Source organism: Helianthus annuus, chromosome 9, assembly GCF_002127325.2.
Source record: "Helianthus annuus cultivar XRQ/B chromosome 9, HanXRQr2.0-SUNRISE, whole genome shotgun sequence".
Taxonomy (NCBI): Eukaryota; Viridiplantae; Streptophyta; class Magnoliopsida; order Asterales; family Asteraceae; genus Helianthus; species Helianthus annuus.
Window position 1 is genome coordinate 20,919,424 of NC_035441.2, and position 18,549 is coordinate 20,937,972.

Here is an 18,549-nt window from a genome sequence, read left to right on the forward strand (position 1 = left end):
AGCCAGAGAAGATGACCAAGCTTTTTTATTTTTTTAAAGAGAGGGGTAAAAAAGTAATTTCACGTGGACTTAACTGATAAAACTAACGGACATCCACTCCAGGGACTATCCGAGTAACAAACTGTCAAACCACAGAGAGCACCAATGTAATTACCAAAAGTTGGGGACTATAAGTGTTATTTTGCAAAACCACAGGGACTATCCGTGCATTTTACTCTAATAAATATATTTAATCAATAACAAGAAAATAATATGACCTAAGTAGTTAAAACGAACCTATTGCATTTCCTAACTCGGGTCCCTTTGATTGTTCTTGAACATCATTGTTATTTTCCAAATTGTCGTTATCGTTCATTTGTATCTCATTTTCATTATTTTCATGTATCATGTCGTCCATATCTTCACATTGATCATCTTGATCAACATCATCTAATCATTTGTAAATACAATATCATTAACGAATAGCAATACCAAAGAAGTATAGTAATATAATCCAGTTAAATCACTAAACAAAATTACCTTGAATATCCAACTCATTTTCATGATCTAGTTCCATATCTAGATCATTAACTTTTATAAGCATAGAAAGTAAATTAATATCAAAAGGAAAATATATTTAAAAATACTTTGAGATTAACAAAAAATAATACTTTGAATCATCTTATCATCCTCGTAATTATCCTCAACAACAAGAACCATTCTTCTAATTGCTCCTCTTGTATTACCCCATATTAGTTGACCCATGGTAACTATAGCTCGTAGGTGAGTTGCTCTTGTTGCATTTGAACCCGATGGAACCTTTTGGGAGACATTTGGTGTATTTACTCGATGTAGCTTTAGTAAATTAGTAATCTTTAATATTACCTAGTGATTTAGGTCTAGGAATTAACAGAGACAACATAAAGTATTCTGGTTTCAAAGACACCCATGGCGGCAAATCGTAGTTAATCAATACCACATGCCAAGTGCTATGAGCAACGGTCATTGTTCGAAATAGATTAAATCCATCACTTGACAAACCTCATATTTCTCATTTCTTTAGCAAAATGAGGATACAGAGAATAAAATTCCTTCCAGGTTTGCCCATCTACAGGATGTCATATATATCCATCCTTTGGGCGCCCACTATCATGCCATGTCATATATTTAACTGTTTCTGAACACATGAAAAGTTTTTGTAGTCTCGGTTTTAAAGGAAAATGCCACACCACTTTAGCAGGGACCTTTGAATAATGTACATCATGTTTACCCTTACCCCCTTGTTTATCATTCAGTGGTTCCCACTTAGTTGTGTGGCAAATGTGGCCCACCTTAACATGTTCATACTCTCTCCAATATATCATACAATCATTTTTGGCATGCATGAATCTTCTTATAATCAAGCCCTAAATCTCTTATAACTCTTTTAGCTTGCGTAAAACTAGCCAGAGGGTTTTCCAAGTTTAGCCTCTGGAATCATCTCTTGTAAAAGTAGCAAGAGATCATCAAATGCCACGTTATTAAGTTTGTGAAGCCTCTTGTAGAGACAATGCCTAATGATGAAAGATAGCTTTGGAAACCTTTTACACCCAAGGTATAACTCTTGACTTCCATCTTCAACCAACTTATAGAACTTTTTTGCATCTTTATTTAAGCCTTCTCGTACAGTACTTGTCTTCTCAGCAGTACATCTAAACCTATCATGCAATAATTCATAAAAATTATTATGCATACTAGCTCCATTGGTGTCGGTGACGGTTCCAATTCTTCTTTGTGAAGGGCTTTCTCCATGGAAAACCCAAACTTAGTAGTTTTATACAAGTCCATGTCCTTTTAAATGATCAAATACTTCATCTCTTCGATATCAATGATGGTTCATACACTTTTTACAAGGACAACACATTTGACTACTTCCTTCTTCTTTAGCAAACAAAGAATTTAGGAAGTCAACAACTACAGCTTCAAACTCGGGTAACTGCCTAGGTTTATACATCCAATCTCGAGCAGCCCCCATTTTTGTCGTATCCTGAAGTTAATAGGAAATTTAAATGAGTAACATGGTTTTTATTCACATATAAGAAAGTACATGTATTCAGAGGCGGTGGGATAACAGTTGAAAAAATATATTTACTTTTGAACATCATTGTATTATTTTTGTCTACATGTTACCAACTAAGATACATATACATTATAAATAAAATAATTAATATAATCCCGATAACTTTGATCACCATAAGATGTATGAACACGTCAATGTTTTAAGACATCTGAATAAACTTTTGGCTACAAATGTAGTTTAGTGGCAAACCATTTTTTTTATAAATTTGACTATAAAAATCAACATATTACTATTATATTCTTTTGTATGAAAATATTTACAACTACCACACATATGTGTATTGTGAGGAAACTGGTTGTTTGTCCATAGAAATCAAAATGTAACTAAGCAAATATTTGAATAAAACTTAAACATTAATATAACCTTATAAATAATACCGAAACTACCCTCGATTTGGTTAACTTGGAAACATTATTTTTGTAAATTAATAGGATCGGGTTGGATTAACCTGAAAACATTATTTTTTGTACCTTAATAGCTCAATTATCATTATCAAGCAACCCATTCATAGTATAAAAAGAGAACAGTGGTTCACTTTTAAATGAAAGAAGATTTTGTATGATTCATCACTTATCTACTATTATACCATCTACAAGACAAATACAATAACCAAATTCATATGCAATACAATACAATACGATGCGAACATTGACAGAATGATATTTTGTTTGTTGTAGAAGGCGAAGACAAACTCCATGTACTCCACAAAAATAATGTTTTCAGGTTAACCCAAGCCGATCCCCTTAACCCTAAGATCTCAAATTTCAACAGACAAAAAAAAAAAGAAGTGCCTGATTGATTGCTTAATTACACTAAATCGTCCAATTACAAACCCAATTACGAACCCTAATTATACAAAACTAAAAGAATTTGATCACTTCCTTTTCTAAAAAGCAATAATAATTCACAAATTGTAGACGCAAAAACTGAACAAAGAATTCACAAATTGGAAGTCAACTCACCACCAATTTTAAAATCCAAACCAATATCTCCAGGTACTTAATCTTTCTCCATGGATGGCTGTCACCGCTGCTACCATAACCGTCCTGTAACACCCTTATTATTATTTTACTAATTTCGAATAAAATACGAAATAAAACATGTAATTATGATTTCATATACATTGAAAATACGGGTTTCATCAAGCTTTATTTACAGAATTAAAACTATACAACATAACATGTGTGAGTTCGTCATTTAACCTAACAACGATACATAGTGCGGAAGCTTATTTCTTGATCGTGTTCGGTTCTTCGTTGTGCTTGATCGTCCTCCGGTGCTAAAATTATACCTAAAACTCATAAAACATGAGTTGGATTAGTCATACGTAACTTAAAATGTATTTAAACGAGTCCGGGAAGCGAAATTGATTAAAATAAAAATTTTTCGCTAAAACAGTGCTCTTTTGTGCCATACGAAGGCACCCAGTTGCTCCCTCGTGCCACGCGAGGAGACCGTTTTCCAGCAGCTCTGGAGCTGGGTCCTGCATTTTTCAGCAATACTAGTTTTTACGGAAACGGCCATAACTTCTTCGTTATTGATCCGTTTCACGCGATTCTTTTTCCTACGCGTCCGTAATTTAATTCTCCATTCGACTTCATGATTAGTTAACTTAGCTTATCTGAAGTTAACTACTTTTTGATCACATGGGTTACAACATTAAGTCTAAATCAACATAATATTTAGAACCCCTATCACTTCATATTACGCGTAATTGCCATATCATTCAAATACACATTATCACTCTAATTTCAACACTTTAGTTCTCATTTAGGCATTTTAACAAACACCTAATGTGCATAAATTTTTACACATTTACAACTAGTTCATAACTAGTTATTTCTACTAAACATAAACATAATTTCAATTCCATTATGTTTAGCATGCATACTATTCTCAGATTCATCTCATGGAAATCAGTTAATCACCATTTTAATAGTCATAATTCTAGGGTTCATCTTATTTCTACAAAAACCCATTTAACACATAAATGGACAATCATGAATTTCATAACTATGAATCTCAATTCAACAAGTAAATGACTAGGGTTTACTCCTAGACATAAAAATCATTCCTAACTTCATCCTTGGATCATAATCCATCGATTTATTAGCAAGTAACCTACTTGTCTCAAATTTCAACTTCAACCAATCTAGTTTTTGCGACATACCTTGTGATCCCCATGACTTGGTGATCGTTTCTACGCGTTCATGCACGAATTTGAGACCCAAATACTCCTTCAATTTGGTGATTTGTTGAACTAGGGTTTATCCCCTTTTCTTTTGGTCTCCTGGTCGATCACGTACACACACACACACTCTTAGTTTGTGTGTTGTGTGTTATTACTTGTTTTAAATTAAAACAAGTTTCCCCACTTGGCAAATATTAGTCCCTCATGTTTTATCTTGATCAATTGAAGCTACAACTTACCATTTACACTTAGGCACATACTAGTAACTAGGTTAATTATCTCTAGTTAACTTAATAGGTTCAGGAAGTTATAACCCGTTTTATTTTAAGTCCCGTTAACTCGGGCTCTTATAAACTCAATTCCTTAATTCTTTGATTCGCTTGTATTTAATTATTAGTATTTCTTATTTAAATCCAAATATTTACCGGGTTCTTTTTACTACTAACGGTACTTTACCCGTCTTTTAGTATTAACGGAGTTTGATTACCAAACCCGTTTTCGGGGTGTTACAAGTCTACCCCCCTTAAAGAGGTTTCGTCCTCGAAACCTTTCTTACATAGTTCATCAAGTTCTAAACTCAATGCATTTGACCTGAGTAATCTTTTAAGCATTACTCATACTTTAACCAATTGTTAGTATTACCAGAAAAATTATGGTAATATCTTTTTGGTTACAAAACATCTACGTACCTCATACGACATAATGCAACTTGAAATAACGTAATTTCGTTATTTCTACTAGTTTAGTTAACTTAGCGATATCCATCGCTTTTATATATTATCGAACTCTTTGTGAATCCTTTACCTTGACCCGTTTAAAGGTCTTTAGTGAAATCTTTCACTTTTAGCAACAATTTCTTTTGTTTTCAAATTCATTTATTCGGTTCAGTTATACCGAATTCACCGTTTACAAGCAACCAAATTTATTTAAATGGCCTTAACCGGTCTCACTAACTCGACTTATTAGTCCAGTTACTCTTTACCACTCACTTGGTTATAATGTGATTCCACTTCACATTGCATTTCTTGACCGTGATCGTGTCACGTCATGTTTAATTTATATCAACGTTTCTTTATCATACTTTTTCTTTTCGAATGTATCGTCTCGCACCTATCGATGTTAAGACCCATACTCTTTGATATTTGTTATTTCCGAATTTGCCTTATAGTATTCATATTTGTTAAAACGTTATTTCTTACTAAAACTGAATTTTAGTTTAACGTTTTTCTCTTTATTTATGCCAATTACTCATATCAAGGAAATTGACAACCCATAATTATTGTTTTCCGTTCTCGTTTTACGTGAGGATTCGTAACAAGTTCCCTCACCTTACACTATTGACCCGTAGGTTCCTTCACTTAACCTCGTAGGCTATTTCCTTAAGCTTTTACCTCTTTAATGCGAGGCCCTTATGATCCCTCTGCTTCAATTCATGACCCGTGGGTCATTTTGGCCCCGTAGACCGTTACACTAACTAATATCCCGTAGGTTATGATGATCCCGTAGATCATCTTTTATTCGAGTCTTTATTCAAATGTGTATACGTTTATATACGCATATGGCGTTAAGGCACCCCTTTTTATGTTTAGAATTATTCACCTTTACTTTTTGGATTGCATTTGACCTTGACCGTAGTCTAAGGCTACATTGTTTTCTTTTGAATTATCTTTCCGACTTCTTGACTTCTAACGTCAATTACACGTCGATTTGCCCTACACTTACCGTTACCCGGTTCTTACCTATACTTCTTTACATCCCATTACCCGGGTTCTTTTATTTTAATGTTTGTTACGCCTATAACTCCTTTACATAGGTTTATTAATATTTCGCACTTTTATTTATTCGATTCGCGCTTACTTACTTTAGCAAGTGTCATCCTTTATTAAATTTGTTTGACTTGTTCGTGTGAAAATTCATCACTTATGAATGTCAAACTTCAGTCTTTGTTCGACCCGTTCAGCTTTGAAATAGTTGAACGTAATTTATCAAAATTTCTATTTGCAGTATCTTATCATCCTTTAGTCATGACCCAAAACCCGAGTCTTTTTGACTTTCCATACACGTTCCTGTTTCTCAGTCTACGCATGTGTTTAATCCCTTACCCATTAACCGGGTGTTTTACCGAAATCGTTATCATTGCACCCCTTCTGGTATGCATTAAGACTTCATTTCGATTTACTTGGTCATCTTAGCGAAATCCGTCGCTTTTATTCGACCATGTCTTTTATTCTTTACGTGACCACCATTGGCGGCCTTATTAATTATGAGTGACGATTATCATCGTTATTGTTTCTCTACCACGACTACAGTTAACAACCTTGATTATCTTTTTCGTGTGGGAAACACCTTTGTTTTTATGACCCGGCGGATCATCTATACTTTGGTTTTACTTTCCCATTTTGTTCACCATGGCCCTTTCGTCCAAGATGACTAATTTTCGTGAATTTTCTTTTGATCATTCATTTATATCATCATTTACATTAATCCTTGTCCCTTCTCTCGGGCTCATTATCCTAATGTAATACGCTTCCGTCACCCGGTTGTGCGTTTACATTATTATCAACTATTTTATTCATTTGTTACATTTGGATACTTTTTAATTTGTCCCATTCACCCCGTCCTTACTACATCGGATGTAAATGTGTCCGCTATAAGAAGTTCATGGTATCATATGCCACTACTTACTTGGCCAGAGTAAGCGATTAACACATGACACGCATGACCTTTTTATAGTTTTCACATCACGCCCTATGTAAGTAATGCCTCTATTTGTTTCTCTTGGAAACAATATCCCGAATACATTTTCTATTCAGGTTTTTCCAAGTTTTTAATCTATATATGCAACTTTCAATTTCTACATATTTGTTGCATATTACTATTGTGCAATTAAATTTAAAATGTGCACCTGGTAATGCTTGCCCTAACGGGCTTCTCTTTCCATTAGCCTTGTTTGCGACCGTTACGCGATTTAGGTCCTTGATGAGCATACTCTTTGGACCGTCCCTCTGTCAAATCTGCGATTTGTTAAACCTTCGCTATCCTCATATGCGAGTGTCCTTCAACTAAAACATAAACAACATTTAGTAATTTCAACATTAAAGGATGCCCGTATTATAATACAAGGCTTTTCTACTATACGCATCAACGCGTGTAATTTCGTTGACTATATCTATTCTATATCGTTTTTATTGGTGTAACGTGTATTACACGATAACCATATATGTTGTTCTCAACACTTTAATCATACTAAACCATTGGTATACATGTACTTACCGGATTTGCGATCAAGCCTCGAACCGAACACACTTTATTCTTTAACCATGAGCTCTGATTACCAACTTGTAACACCCTTATTATTATTTTACTAATTTCATATAAAATACGAAATAAAACATGTAATTATGATTTCATATACATTGAAAATACGGGTTTCATTAAGCTTTATTTACAGAATTAAAACTATACAACATAACATGTGTGAGTTCGTCATTTAACCTAACAACGATACATAGTGCGGAAGCTTATTTCTTGATCGTGTTCGGTTCTTCATTGTGCTTGATCGTCCTCCGGTGCTAAAATTATACCTGAAACTCATAAAACATGAGTTGGATTAGTCATACGTAACTTAAAACGTATTTAAACGAGTCCGGGAAGCGAAACTGATTAAAATAAAAATTTTTCGCTAAAACAGTGCTCTTTCGCGCCACGCGAAGGCACCCAGTTTCTCCCTCGCGCAACGCGAGGGAGACCGTTTTCCAGCAGCTCTGGAGCTGGGTCCTGCATTTTTCAGCAATACTAGTTTTTACGGAAACGGCCATAACTTCTTCGTTATTGATCCGTTTCACGCGATTCTTTTTCCTACGCGTCCGTAATTTAATTCTCCATCATACGGAGTTAAAATCCAACATCCAACATAATAAATTTTGAGACTTCTAAGCCTTCGACTCGTTACCTTTTTACCGAATTTTAACCCGTTTATGCATGTTATCAAACAAACGTATTTGTTTGATCCCTATATCACATAAACTTCTTCAAATTAATGTTATCTACCATTTTAGGTTCTAATCACATGTTTATTACACAATTTAAACTCGTTTTCGCTCGTATGCTTATTTTGACCCGTTAAGGGTATTTAAGCACTTTCGAGCCTAAAATCGCTTTCGATTGCTTCTAGCATTCCATCACCACATTTCTTATCCTATAATCTCCCACCACAACTGTATTTATGGTGGGTTTAATGTGGTGATCTATATAAACCAAATTTTACCTCTTGAATCATTATTTTACGGCAAAAACTCAAATAGTGCCATTTGACGAATATAATACCTCTTTCAGCTTCTATACTTATTCTAAGTATTTACCTAATCATAAAACTCGTTTCCAAACAACCTTTAAAGGTTGCTTGTTCGAATTAGCTAACAAGGGCATTTTGGTCCTTTTTAGTCTTCCAATTACGACAAGCTCTTTTGAGAGCGTGTTTGACCCATAATTCTTCTTTTGAGTTATGATCTTGTTCAAAAGTCATTATGCTTTTCGAAACGCCACGACCCTCTTTTAAAACATTCGGTTTACCCATTTAAGTAACCCATTGTCTATGTAAGACTTCTTTTAATGCTCATTGAACCTTACGTTCTAAATGACTATTACACATACCTGGCTCGGGTCAATGTATTGACCTGTTTTAATGCCTTGCTATAATAATCGCTAAATAATAGCGATGCAAATATCATTTCTACATTTATTCCTGAAATCATATAACTCGACAAGAATCATTAGTCGCTATTATCAAAAGGTGGTATCTTCACCTTTTGACCCGTTTGGTCTAAATGACCGATTATATTAGCGAGATGACATGTATTTTCATCTCGACTATATGACTCTCTCCGATTTACATCGTGCGGTCATTTTACTTATAATTCATTTCTTAACACTTTTCGGCCTATTAAGGCTTACTTCATAAGTGTCTTTTAAAACCAATAGTTATGGTCAACGCGTGACCAATTTACCGTTTTACCCTTATTGTTTGTTTTGGTTTACCCTATAAGGTAACCATTTAGAAGTTCATTTTCCATTTGTCATAAAATGATCGAATTACCGATTTAACTCCTTTTAAACCATCAACATGGTTTCTTGTCATGCTCGACTATCTTGTTCCGTACGTCTACACGCCGGAACATCATACCTCAACTATGTATTTATCTTATTCGTAACTAATACGATAAGAGAATATTCTAAAATATAAGACTAGTGTAAGCCATACTTACCTTACTTCCAAATTATGCTTTTCCGTCATTCTTGCTTCGTTTGACCCGCTTCGTTCCCAAGCTTTCACCTAGCTTGTTAATCGTCAAACTATCATTGTAAATTGTAAGATGGTTAATTAGTCATAATTATTCACGACTATTCCATCTCACTTATTTCATAAGTCGAAACTACTATTCGACTTCATGATTAGTTAACTTAGCTTATCTAAAGTTAACTACTTTTTGATCACATGGGTTAACAACATTAAGTCTAAATCAACATAATATTTAGAACCCCTATCACTTCATATTACGCGTAATTGCCATATCATTCAAATACACATTATCACTCTAATTTCAACACTTTAGTTCTCATTTAGGCATTTTAACAAACACCTAATGTGCATAAATTTTTACACATTTACAACTAGTTCATAACTAGTTATTTCTACTAAACATAAACATAACATGCATACTATTCTCAGATTCATCTCATGGAAATCAGTTAATCACCATTTTAATAGTCATAATTCTAGGGTTCATCTTATTTCTACAAAACCCATTTAACACATAAATGGACAATCATGAATTTCATAACTATGAATCTCAATTCAACAAGTAAATGACTAGGGTTTACTCCTAGACATAAAAATTATTCCTAACTTCATCCTTGGATCATAATCCATCGATTTATTAGCAGGTAACCTACTTGTCTCAAATTTCAACTTCAACCAATCTAGTTTTTGCGACATACCTTGTGATCCCCATGACTTGGTGATCGTTTCTACGCGTTCATGCACGAATTTGAGACCCAAATACTCTTTCAATTTGGTGATTTGTTGAACTAGGGTTCATCCCCTTTTCTTTTGGTCTCCTGGTTGATCACGTACACACACACACTCTTAGTGTGTGTGTGTTGTGTGTTATTACTTGTTTTTAATTAAAACAAGTTTCCCAACTTGGCAAATATTAGTCCCTCATGTTTTATCTTGATCAATTGAAGCTACAACTTACCATTTATCACTTAGGCACATACTAGTAACTAGGTTAATTATCTCTAGTTAACTTAATAGGTTCGGGAAGTCATAACCCATTTTATTTTAAGTCCCGTTAACTCGGGCTCTTATAAACTCAATTCCTTAATTCTTTGATTCGCTTGTATTTAATTATTAGGATTTCTTATTTAAATCCAAATATTTACCGGGTTTTTTTACTACTAACGGTACTTTACCCGTCTTTTAGTATTAACGGAGTTTGATTACCAAACCCGTTTTCGGGGTGTTACAAGTCTACCCCCCTTAAAGAGGTTTCGTCCTCGAAACCTTTCTTACATAGTTCATCAAGTTCTAAACTCAATGCATTTGACCTGAGTAATCTTTTAAGCATTACTCATACTTTAACCAATTGTTAGTATTACCAGAAAAATTATGGTAATATCTTTTTGGTTACAAAACATCTACGTACCTCATACGACATAATGCAACTTGAAATAACGTAATTTCGTTATTTCTACTAGTTTAGTTAACTTAGCGATATCCATCGCTTTTATATATTATCGAACTCTTTGTGAATCCTTTACCTTGACCCGTTTAAAGGTCTTTAGTGAAATCTTTCACTTTTAGCAACAATTTCTTTTGTTTTCAAATTCATTTATTCGGTTCAGTTATACCGAATTCACCGCTTACAAGCAACCAAATTTATTTAAATGGCCTTAACCGGTCTCACTAACTCGACTTATTATTCCAGTTACTCTTTACCGCTCACTTGGTTATAATGTGATTCCACTTCACATTGCATTTCTTGACCGTGATCGTGTCACGTCATGTTTAATTTATATCAACGTTTCTTTATCATACTTCTTCTTTTCGAATGTATCGTCTCGCACCTATCGATGTTAAGACCCATACTCTTTGATATTTGTTATTTCCGAATTTGCCTTATAGTATTCATATTTGTTAAAACGTTATTTCTTACTAAAACTGAATTTTAGTTTAACGTTTTTCTCTTTATTTATGTCAATTACTCATATCAAGGAAATTGACAACCCATAATTTATTGTTTTCCATTCTCGTTTTACGTGAGGATTCGTAACAAGTTCCCTCACCTTACACTATTGACCCGTAGGTTCCTTCACTTAACCTCGTAGGCTATTTCCTTAAGCTTTTACCTCTTTAAGGCGAGGCCCTTATGATCCCTTTGCTTCAATTCATGACCCGTGGGTCATTTTGGCCCCGTAGACCGTTACACTAATTAATATCCCGTAGGTTATGATGATCCCGTAGATCATCTTTTATTCGAGTCTTTATTCAAATGTGTATACGTTTATATACGCATATGGCGTTAAGGCACCCCTTTTTATGTTTAGAATTATTCACCTTTACTTTTTGGATTGCATTTGACCTTGACCGTAGTCTAAGGCTACATTGTTTTCTTTTGAATTATCTTTCCGACTTCTTGACTTCTAACGTCAATTACACGTCGATTTGCCCTACACTTACCGTTACCCGGTTCTTACCTATACTTCTTTACGTCCCATTACCCGGGTTCTTTTATTTTAATGTTTGTTACGCCTATAACTCCTTTACATAGGTTTATTAATATTTCGCACTTTTATTTATTCGATTCGCGCTTACTTACTTTAGCAAGTGTCATCCTTTATTAAATTTGTTTGACTTGTTCGTGTGAAAATTCATCACTTATGAATGTCAAACTTCAGTCTTTGTTCGACCCGTTCAGCTTTGAAATAGTTGAACGTAATTTATCAAAATTTCTATTTGCAGTATCTTATCATCCTTTAGTCATGACCCAAAACCCGAGTCTTTTTGACTTTCCATACACGTTCCTGTTTCTCAGTCTACGCATGTGTTTAATCCCTTACCCATTAACCGGGTGTTTTACCGAAATCGTTATCATTGCACCCCTTCTGGTATGCATTAAGACTTCATTTCGATTTACTTGGTCATCTTAACGAAATCCGTCGCTTTTATTCGACCATGTCTTTTATTCTTTACGTGACCACCATTGGCGGCCTTATTAATTATGAGTGACGATTATCATCGTTATTCTTTCTCTACCACGACTACAGTTAACAACCTTGAATATCTTTTTCGTGTGGGAAACACCTTTGTTTTTATGACCCGGCGGATCATCTATACTTTGGTTTTACTTGCCCATTTTGTTCACCATGGCCCTTTCGTCCAAGATGACTAATTTTCGTGAATTTTCTTTTGATCATTCATTTATATCATCATTTACATTAATCCTTGTCCCTTCTCTCGGGCTCATTATCCTAATGTAATACGCTTCCGTCACCCGGCTGTGCGTTTACATTATTATCAACTATTTTGTTCATTTGTTTCATTTGGGTATTTTTTAATTTGTCCCATTCACCCCGTCCTTACTACATCGGATGTAAATGTGTCCGCTATAAGAAGTTCATGGTATCATATGCCACTACTTACTTGGCCAGAGTAAGCGATTAACACATGACACACATGACCTTTTTGTAGTTTTCACATCACGCCCTACGTAAGTAATGCCTCTATTTGTTTCTCTTGGAAACAATATCCCGAATACATTTTCTATTCGGGTTTTTCCAAGTTTTTAATCTACATATGCAACTTTCAATTTCTACATATTTGTTGCATATTACTATTTGTGCAATTAAATTTAAAATGTGCACCTGGTAATGCTTGCCCTAACGGGCTTCTCTTGCCATTAGCCTTGTTCGCGACCGTTACGCGATTTAGGTCCTTGATGAGCATACTCTTTGGACCGTCCCTCTGTCAAATCTGCGATTTGTTAAACCCTCGCTATCCTCATATGCGAGTGTCCTTCAACTAAAACATATACAACAATTAGTAATTTCAACATTAAAGGATGCCCGTATTATAATACATGGCTTTTCTACTATACGCATTGATGTGTGCGAGGTGTTATATATTTTTGGTATATATTTTAAGCCCTTTTACACTTTTTAGCCAAGTTTTAAATTTATAAAACATGATATTTACTAACACTAAACACACATATGGGCAAGTGCACCCATCGTGGACGTAGTATAGTGTTGGTAAGATACCGAGGTCGTCCAAGGACACAAGAGCTTTTAGTACCGGTTTATCCTCAACGTCTAATCAAATCAAAATGTTAGAAAAGATTTTTAAACTAAGAAAATAAAACTAACTAAATGCTGAAAAATAAAATAAAAATAAAAACAGATAGACAAGATGAATCACTTGGATCCGATTCGTGTATTAGTATAACCTTTAATTATTTTCGCACTTTTGCACTTGTTTAAGAGATTATCTTAGTTATTGTAGTAGGCCCCTCTTTTGAAGGCGACGTTACCCTCAACCCAGTAGTTTGAGTCAGCAAGGATACAATCCTAAAGGGTCGGATTATTGAAAGATAATGAATTAAGTTATTAATGAAAATTATGGTAGGCCCCTCTTTTGAAGGTGACGTTACCCTCGACTAAGTAGTCTGAGTCAGCAGGGATACAGTCCTAAATAGCCAGGTTATAGTATTAATAGTAGTTAACTTATGAGGGGGTCAAAGAGTTTGGATCCCCGCCATCCAATACCTTTGGGTATTGAAGGAGACCCTACTAAATTTGACCCAGGTCCCTTGCAGGACCTCTAAACGCTGAACAAGGGCAAGACCCTTACCAAATCGTTCCCTTAACCCCCGACCAGGTAGCCAACATACCTCCATATAGATCGTGGAGATATGAATGGTGAAAATCTTTTATTTTATATAGACAGTAAAATAATGCCAAGACACCACGGACAAACGATAAGGAAAAGTCACCTTCAACATAAGCAACTAGTTCTTAAAGTCATTAATACAAAACCAAATAAAAAGTGCAAAAGATTAAAAATAAAAAGTATTATACTAAACACTTGTCTTCACCAAGTGATGTAAGAGACTTAGGCAAACATGGCCTTGATTGTCAAGAACTCTTACGATCAATCTTGGATCCCGAGACGACTCACACACTCTATGATGGACGATGGATGATGGTGGTGGATGATGGTGTTGTGATGGTGGTGGGTGGTGGATGAAGTGTGAGAGAGGTGGTGTGCCAAGGGATGAGTTGCAATGAAGCCAAGCACTCCTATTTATAGGCTGAACAGAGGCCTGGGCACGGCCCCGTGTCCGCTGGGCACGGCCCGTGCCTGTCTGACACTATCTCTCCTCATTAATTGTAATTTGCAATTACAATTAATGCGCCTGCAGTACTTTGGGCACGCCCCCGTGTTCACTGGGCACGCCCCCGTGGTGAGCAATAGAAGCTTCTACAGGTTTGTCTTTTCTGCTGCTTCTTGGGCACGGCCCCGTGCTCGCTGAGCACGGGGCGTGTTCAGTCTTCTGCCTTCTCTGTTTTGCTTGGGAGGATGCTGTCGAGGGGTCGGGCGATCCACTTTTGTTCCTTTTCTTGTATTTATGTTAGATTTAGCTGCCTTTTTGCTTCTTTTATTAGTTTGAGCTCATTTAATCCTGAAAATACAAAAGGAAGACAAAACTACACTTTTCCAACATTAGTACTTAAAAAGGGTTAGTTTTATGCCTCATTTGATGTAATTTATATGTTGCATTTTACACACATCACGCATCAACGCGTGTAATTTCGTTGACTATATCTATTCTATATCGTTTTTATTGGTGTAACGTGTATTACACGATAACCATATGTGTTATTCTCAACACTTTAATCATACTAAACCATTGGTATACATGTACTTACCGGATTTGCGATCAAGCCTCGAACCGAACACACTTTATTCTTTAACCATGAGCTCTGATTACCAACTTGTAACACCCTTATTATTATTTTACTAATTTCGCATAAAATACGAAATAAAACATGTAATTATGATTTCATATACATTGAAAATACGGGTTTCATTAAGCTTTATTTATAGAATTAAAACTATACAACATAACATGTGTGAGTTCGTCATTTAACCTAACAACGATACATAGTGCGGAAGCTTATTTCTTGATCGTGTTCGGTTCTTCGTTGTGCTTGATCGTCCTCCGGTGCTAAAATTATACCTGAAACTCATAAAACATGAGTTGGATTAGTCATACGTAACTTAAAACGTATTTAAACGAGTCCGGGAAGCGAAACTGATTAAAATAAAAAATTTTCGCTAAAACAGTGCTCTTTGGCGCCACGCGAAGGCACCCAGTTGCTCCCTCGCGCCACGCGAGGGAGACCGTTTTCCAGCAGCTCTGGAGCTGGGTCCTGCATTTTTCAGCAATACTAGTTTTTACGGAAACGGCCATAACTTCTTCGTTATTGATCCATTTCACGCGATTCTTTTTCCTACGCATCCGTAATTTAATTCACCATCATACGGAGTTAAAATCCAACATCCCACATAACAAATTTTGAGACTTCTAAGCCTTCGACTCGTTACCTTTTTACCGAATTTTAACCCGTTTATGCATTTTATCAAACAAACGTATTTGTTTGATCCCTATATCACATACACTTCTTCAAATTAATGTTATCTACCATTTTAGGTTCTAATCACAGGTTTATTACACAATTTAAACATGTTTTCGCTCGTATGCTTATTTTGACCCGTTAAAGGTATTTAAACATTTTCGAGCCTAAAATCGCTTTCGATTGCTTCCAGCATTCCATCACCACATTTCTTATCCTATAATCTCCCACCACAACTGTATTTATGGTGGGTTTAATGTGGTGATCTATATAAACCAAATTTTACCTCTTGACTCATTATTTTACGGCAAAAACTCAAATAGTGCCATTTGACGAATATAATACCTCTTTCAGCTTCTATACTTATTCTAAGTATTTACCTAATCATAAAACTCGTTTCCAAACAACCTTTAAAGGTTGTTTGTTCGAATTAGCTAACAAGGGCGTTTTGGTACTTTTTAGTCTTTCAATTACGACAAGGTCTTTTGAGAGCGTGTTTGACCCATAATTCTTCTTTTGAGTTATGATCTTGTTCGAAAAGTCATTATGCTTTTCGAAACGCCACGACCCTCTTTTAAAACATTCGGTTTACCCATTTAAGTAACTCATTGTCTATCTAAGACTTCATTTAATGCTCATTGAACCTTACGTTCTAAATGAATAATTACTCTATTACACATACCTGGCTCGGGTCAATGTATTCACCTGTTTTAATGCCTTGCTATAATAATCGCTAAATAATAGCGATGCAAATATCATTTCTACATTTATTCCTGAATTCATATAACTCGACAAGAATCATTAGTCGTTATTATCAAAAGGTGGTATCTTCACCTTTTGACCCGTTTGGTCTAAATGACCGATTATATTAGCGAGATGACATGTATTTTCATCTCGACTATATGACTCTCTCCGATTTACATCGTGCGGTCATTTTACTTATAATTCATTTCTTAACACTTTTCGGCCTATTAAGGCTTACTTCATAAGTGTCTTTTAAAACCAATAGTTATGGTCAACGCGTGACCAATTTACCGTTTTACCCTTATTGTTTGTTTTGGTTTACCCTATAAGGTAACCATTTAGAAGTTCATTTTCCATTTGTCATAAAATGATCGAATTACCGATTTAACTCCTTTTAAACCATCAACATGGTTTCTTGTCATGCTCGACTATCTTGTTCCGTACGTCTACACGCCGGAACATCATACCTCAACTATGTATTTATCTTATTCGTAACTAATACGATAAGAGAATATTCTAAAATATAAGACTAGTGTAAGCCATACTTACCTTACTTCCAAATTATGCTTTTTCGTCATTCTTGCTTCGTTTGACCCACTTCGTTCCCAAGCTTTCACCTAGCTTGTTAATCGTCAAACTATCATTGTAAATTGTAAGATGGTTAATTAGTCATAATTATTCACGACTATTCCATCTCACTTATTTCATAAGTCGAAACTATTATTCGACTTCATGATTAGTTAACTTAGCTTATCTAAAGTTAACTACTTTTTGATCACATGGGTTACAACATTAAGTCTAAATCAACATAATATTTAGAACCCCTATCACTTCATATTACGCGTAATTGCCATATCATTCAAATACACATTGTCACTCTAATTTCAACACTTTAGTTCTCATTTAGGCATTTTAACAAACACCTAATGTGCATAAATTTTTACACATTTACAACTAGTTCATAACTAGTTATTTCTACTAAACATAAACATAATTTCAATTCCATTATGTTTAGCATGCATACTATTCTCAGATTCATCTCATGGAAATCAGTTAATCACCATTTTAATAGTCATAATTCTAGGGTTCATCTTATTTCTACAAAACCCATTTAACACATAAATGGACAATCATGAATTTCATAACTATGAATCTCAATTCAACAAGTAAATGACTAGGGTTTACTCCTAGACATAAAAATCATTCCTAACTTCATCCTTGGATCATAATCCGTCGATTTATTAGCAAGTAACCTACTTGTCTCAAATTTCAAATTCAACCAATCTAGTTTTTGCGACATACCTTGTGATCCCCATGACTTGGTGATCGTTTTTACGCGTTCATGCACGAATTTGAGACCCAAATACTCCTTCAATTTGGTGATTTGTTGAACTAGGGTTTATCCCCTTTTCTTTTGGTATCCTGGTCGATCACGTACACACACACACACACTCTTAGTGTGTTTGTGTTGTGTGTTATTACTTGTTTTTAATTAAAACAAGTTTCCCAACTTGGCAAATATTAGTCCCTCATGTTTTATCTTGATCAATTGAAGCTACAACTTACCATTTATCACTTAGGCACATACTAGTAACTAGGTTAATTATCTCTAGTTAACTTAATAGGTTCGGGAAATCATAACCCGTTTTATTTTAAGTTCCGTTAACTCGGGCTCTTATAAACTCAATTCCTTAATTCTTTGATTCGCTTGTATTTAATTATTAGGATTTCTTATTTAAATCCAAATATTTACCGGGTTATTTTTACTACTAACGGTACTTTACCCGTCTTTTAGTATTAACGGAGTTTGATTACCAAA

At 34.9% G+C, this 18,549-nt stretch overlaps 1 long non-coding RNA gene across 1 annotated transcript; it reads right to left on the reverse strand.

Moving 5' to 3' along the window:
* Positions 1–593: 593 nt before the first annotated feature.
* Positions 594–3,146, reverse strand: LOC110877329. Its single transcript, XR_002556958.1, has 2 exons — positions 3,061–3,146; positions 594–2,005 (listed from the first exon to the last, which is right to left on the reverse strand). It is a non-coding gene; the product is annotated as an uncharacterized LOC110877329 (long non-coding RNA).
* Positions 3,147–18,549: the final 15,403 nt, after the last annotated feature.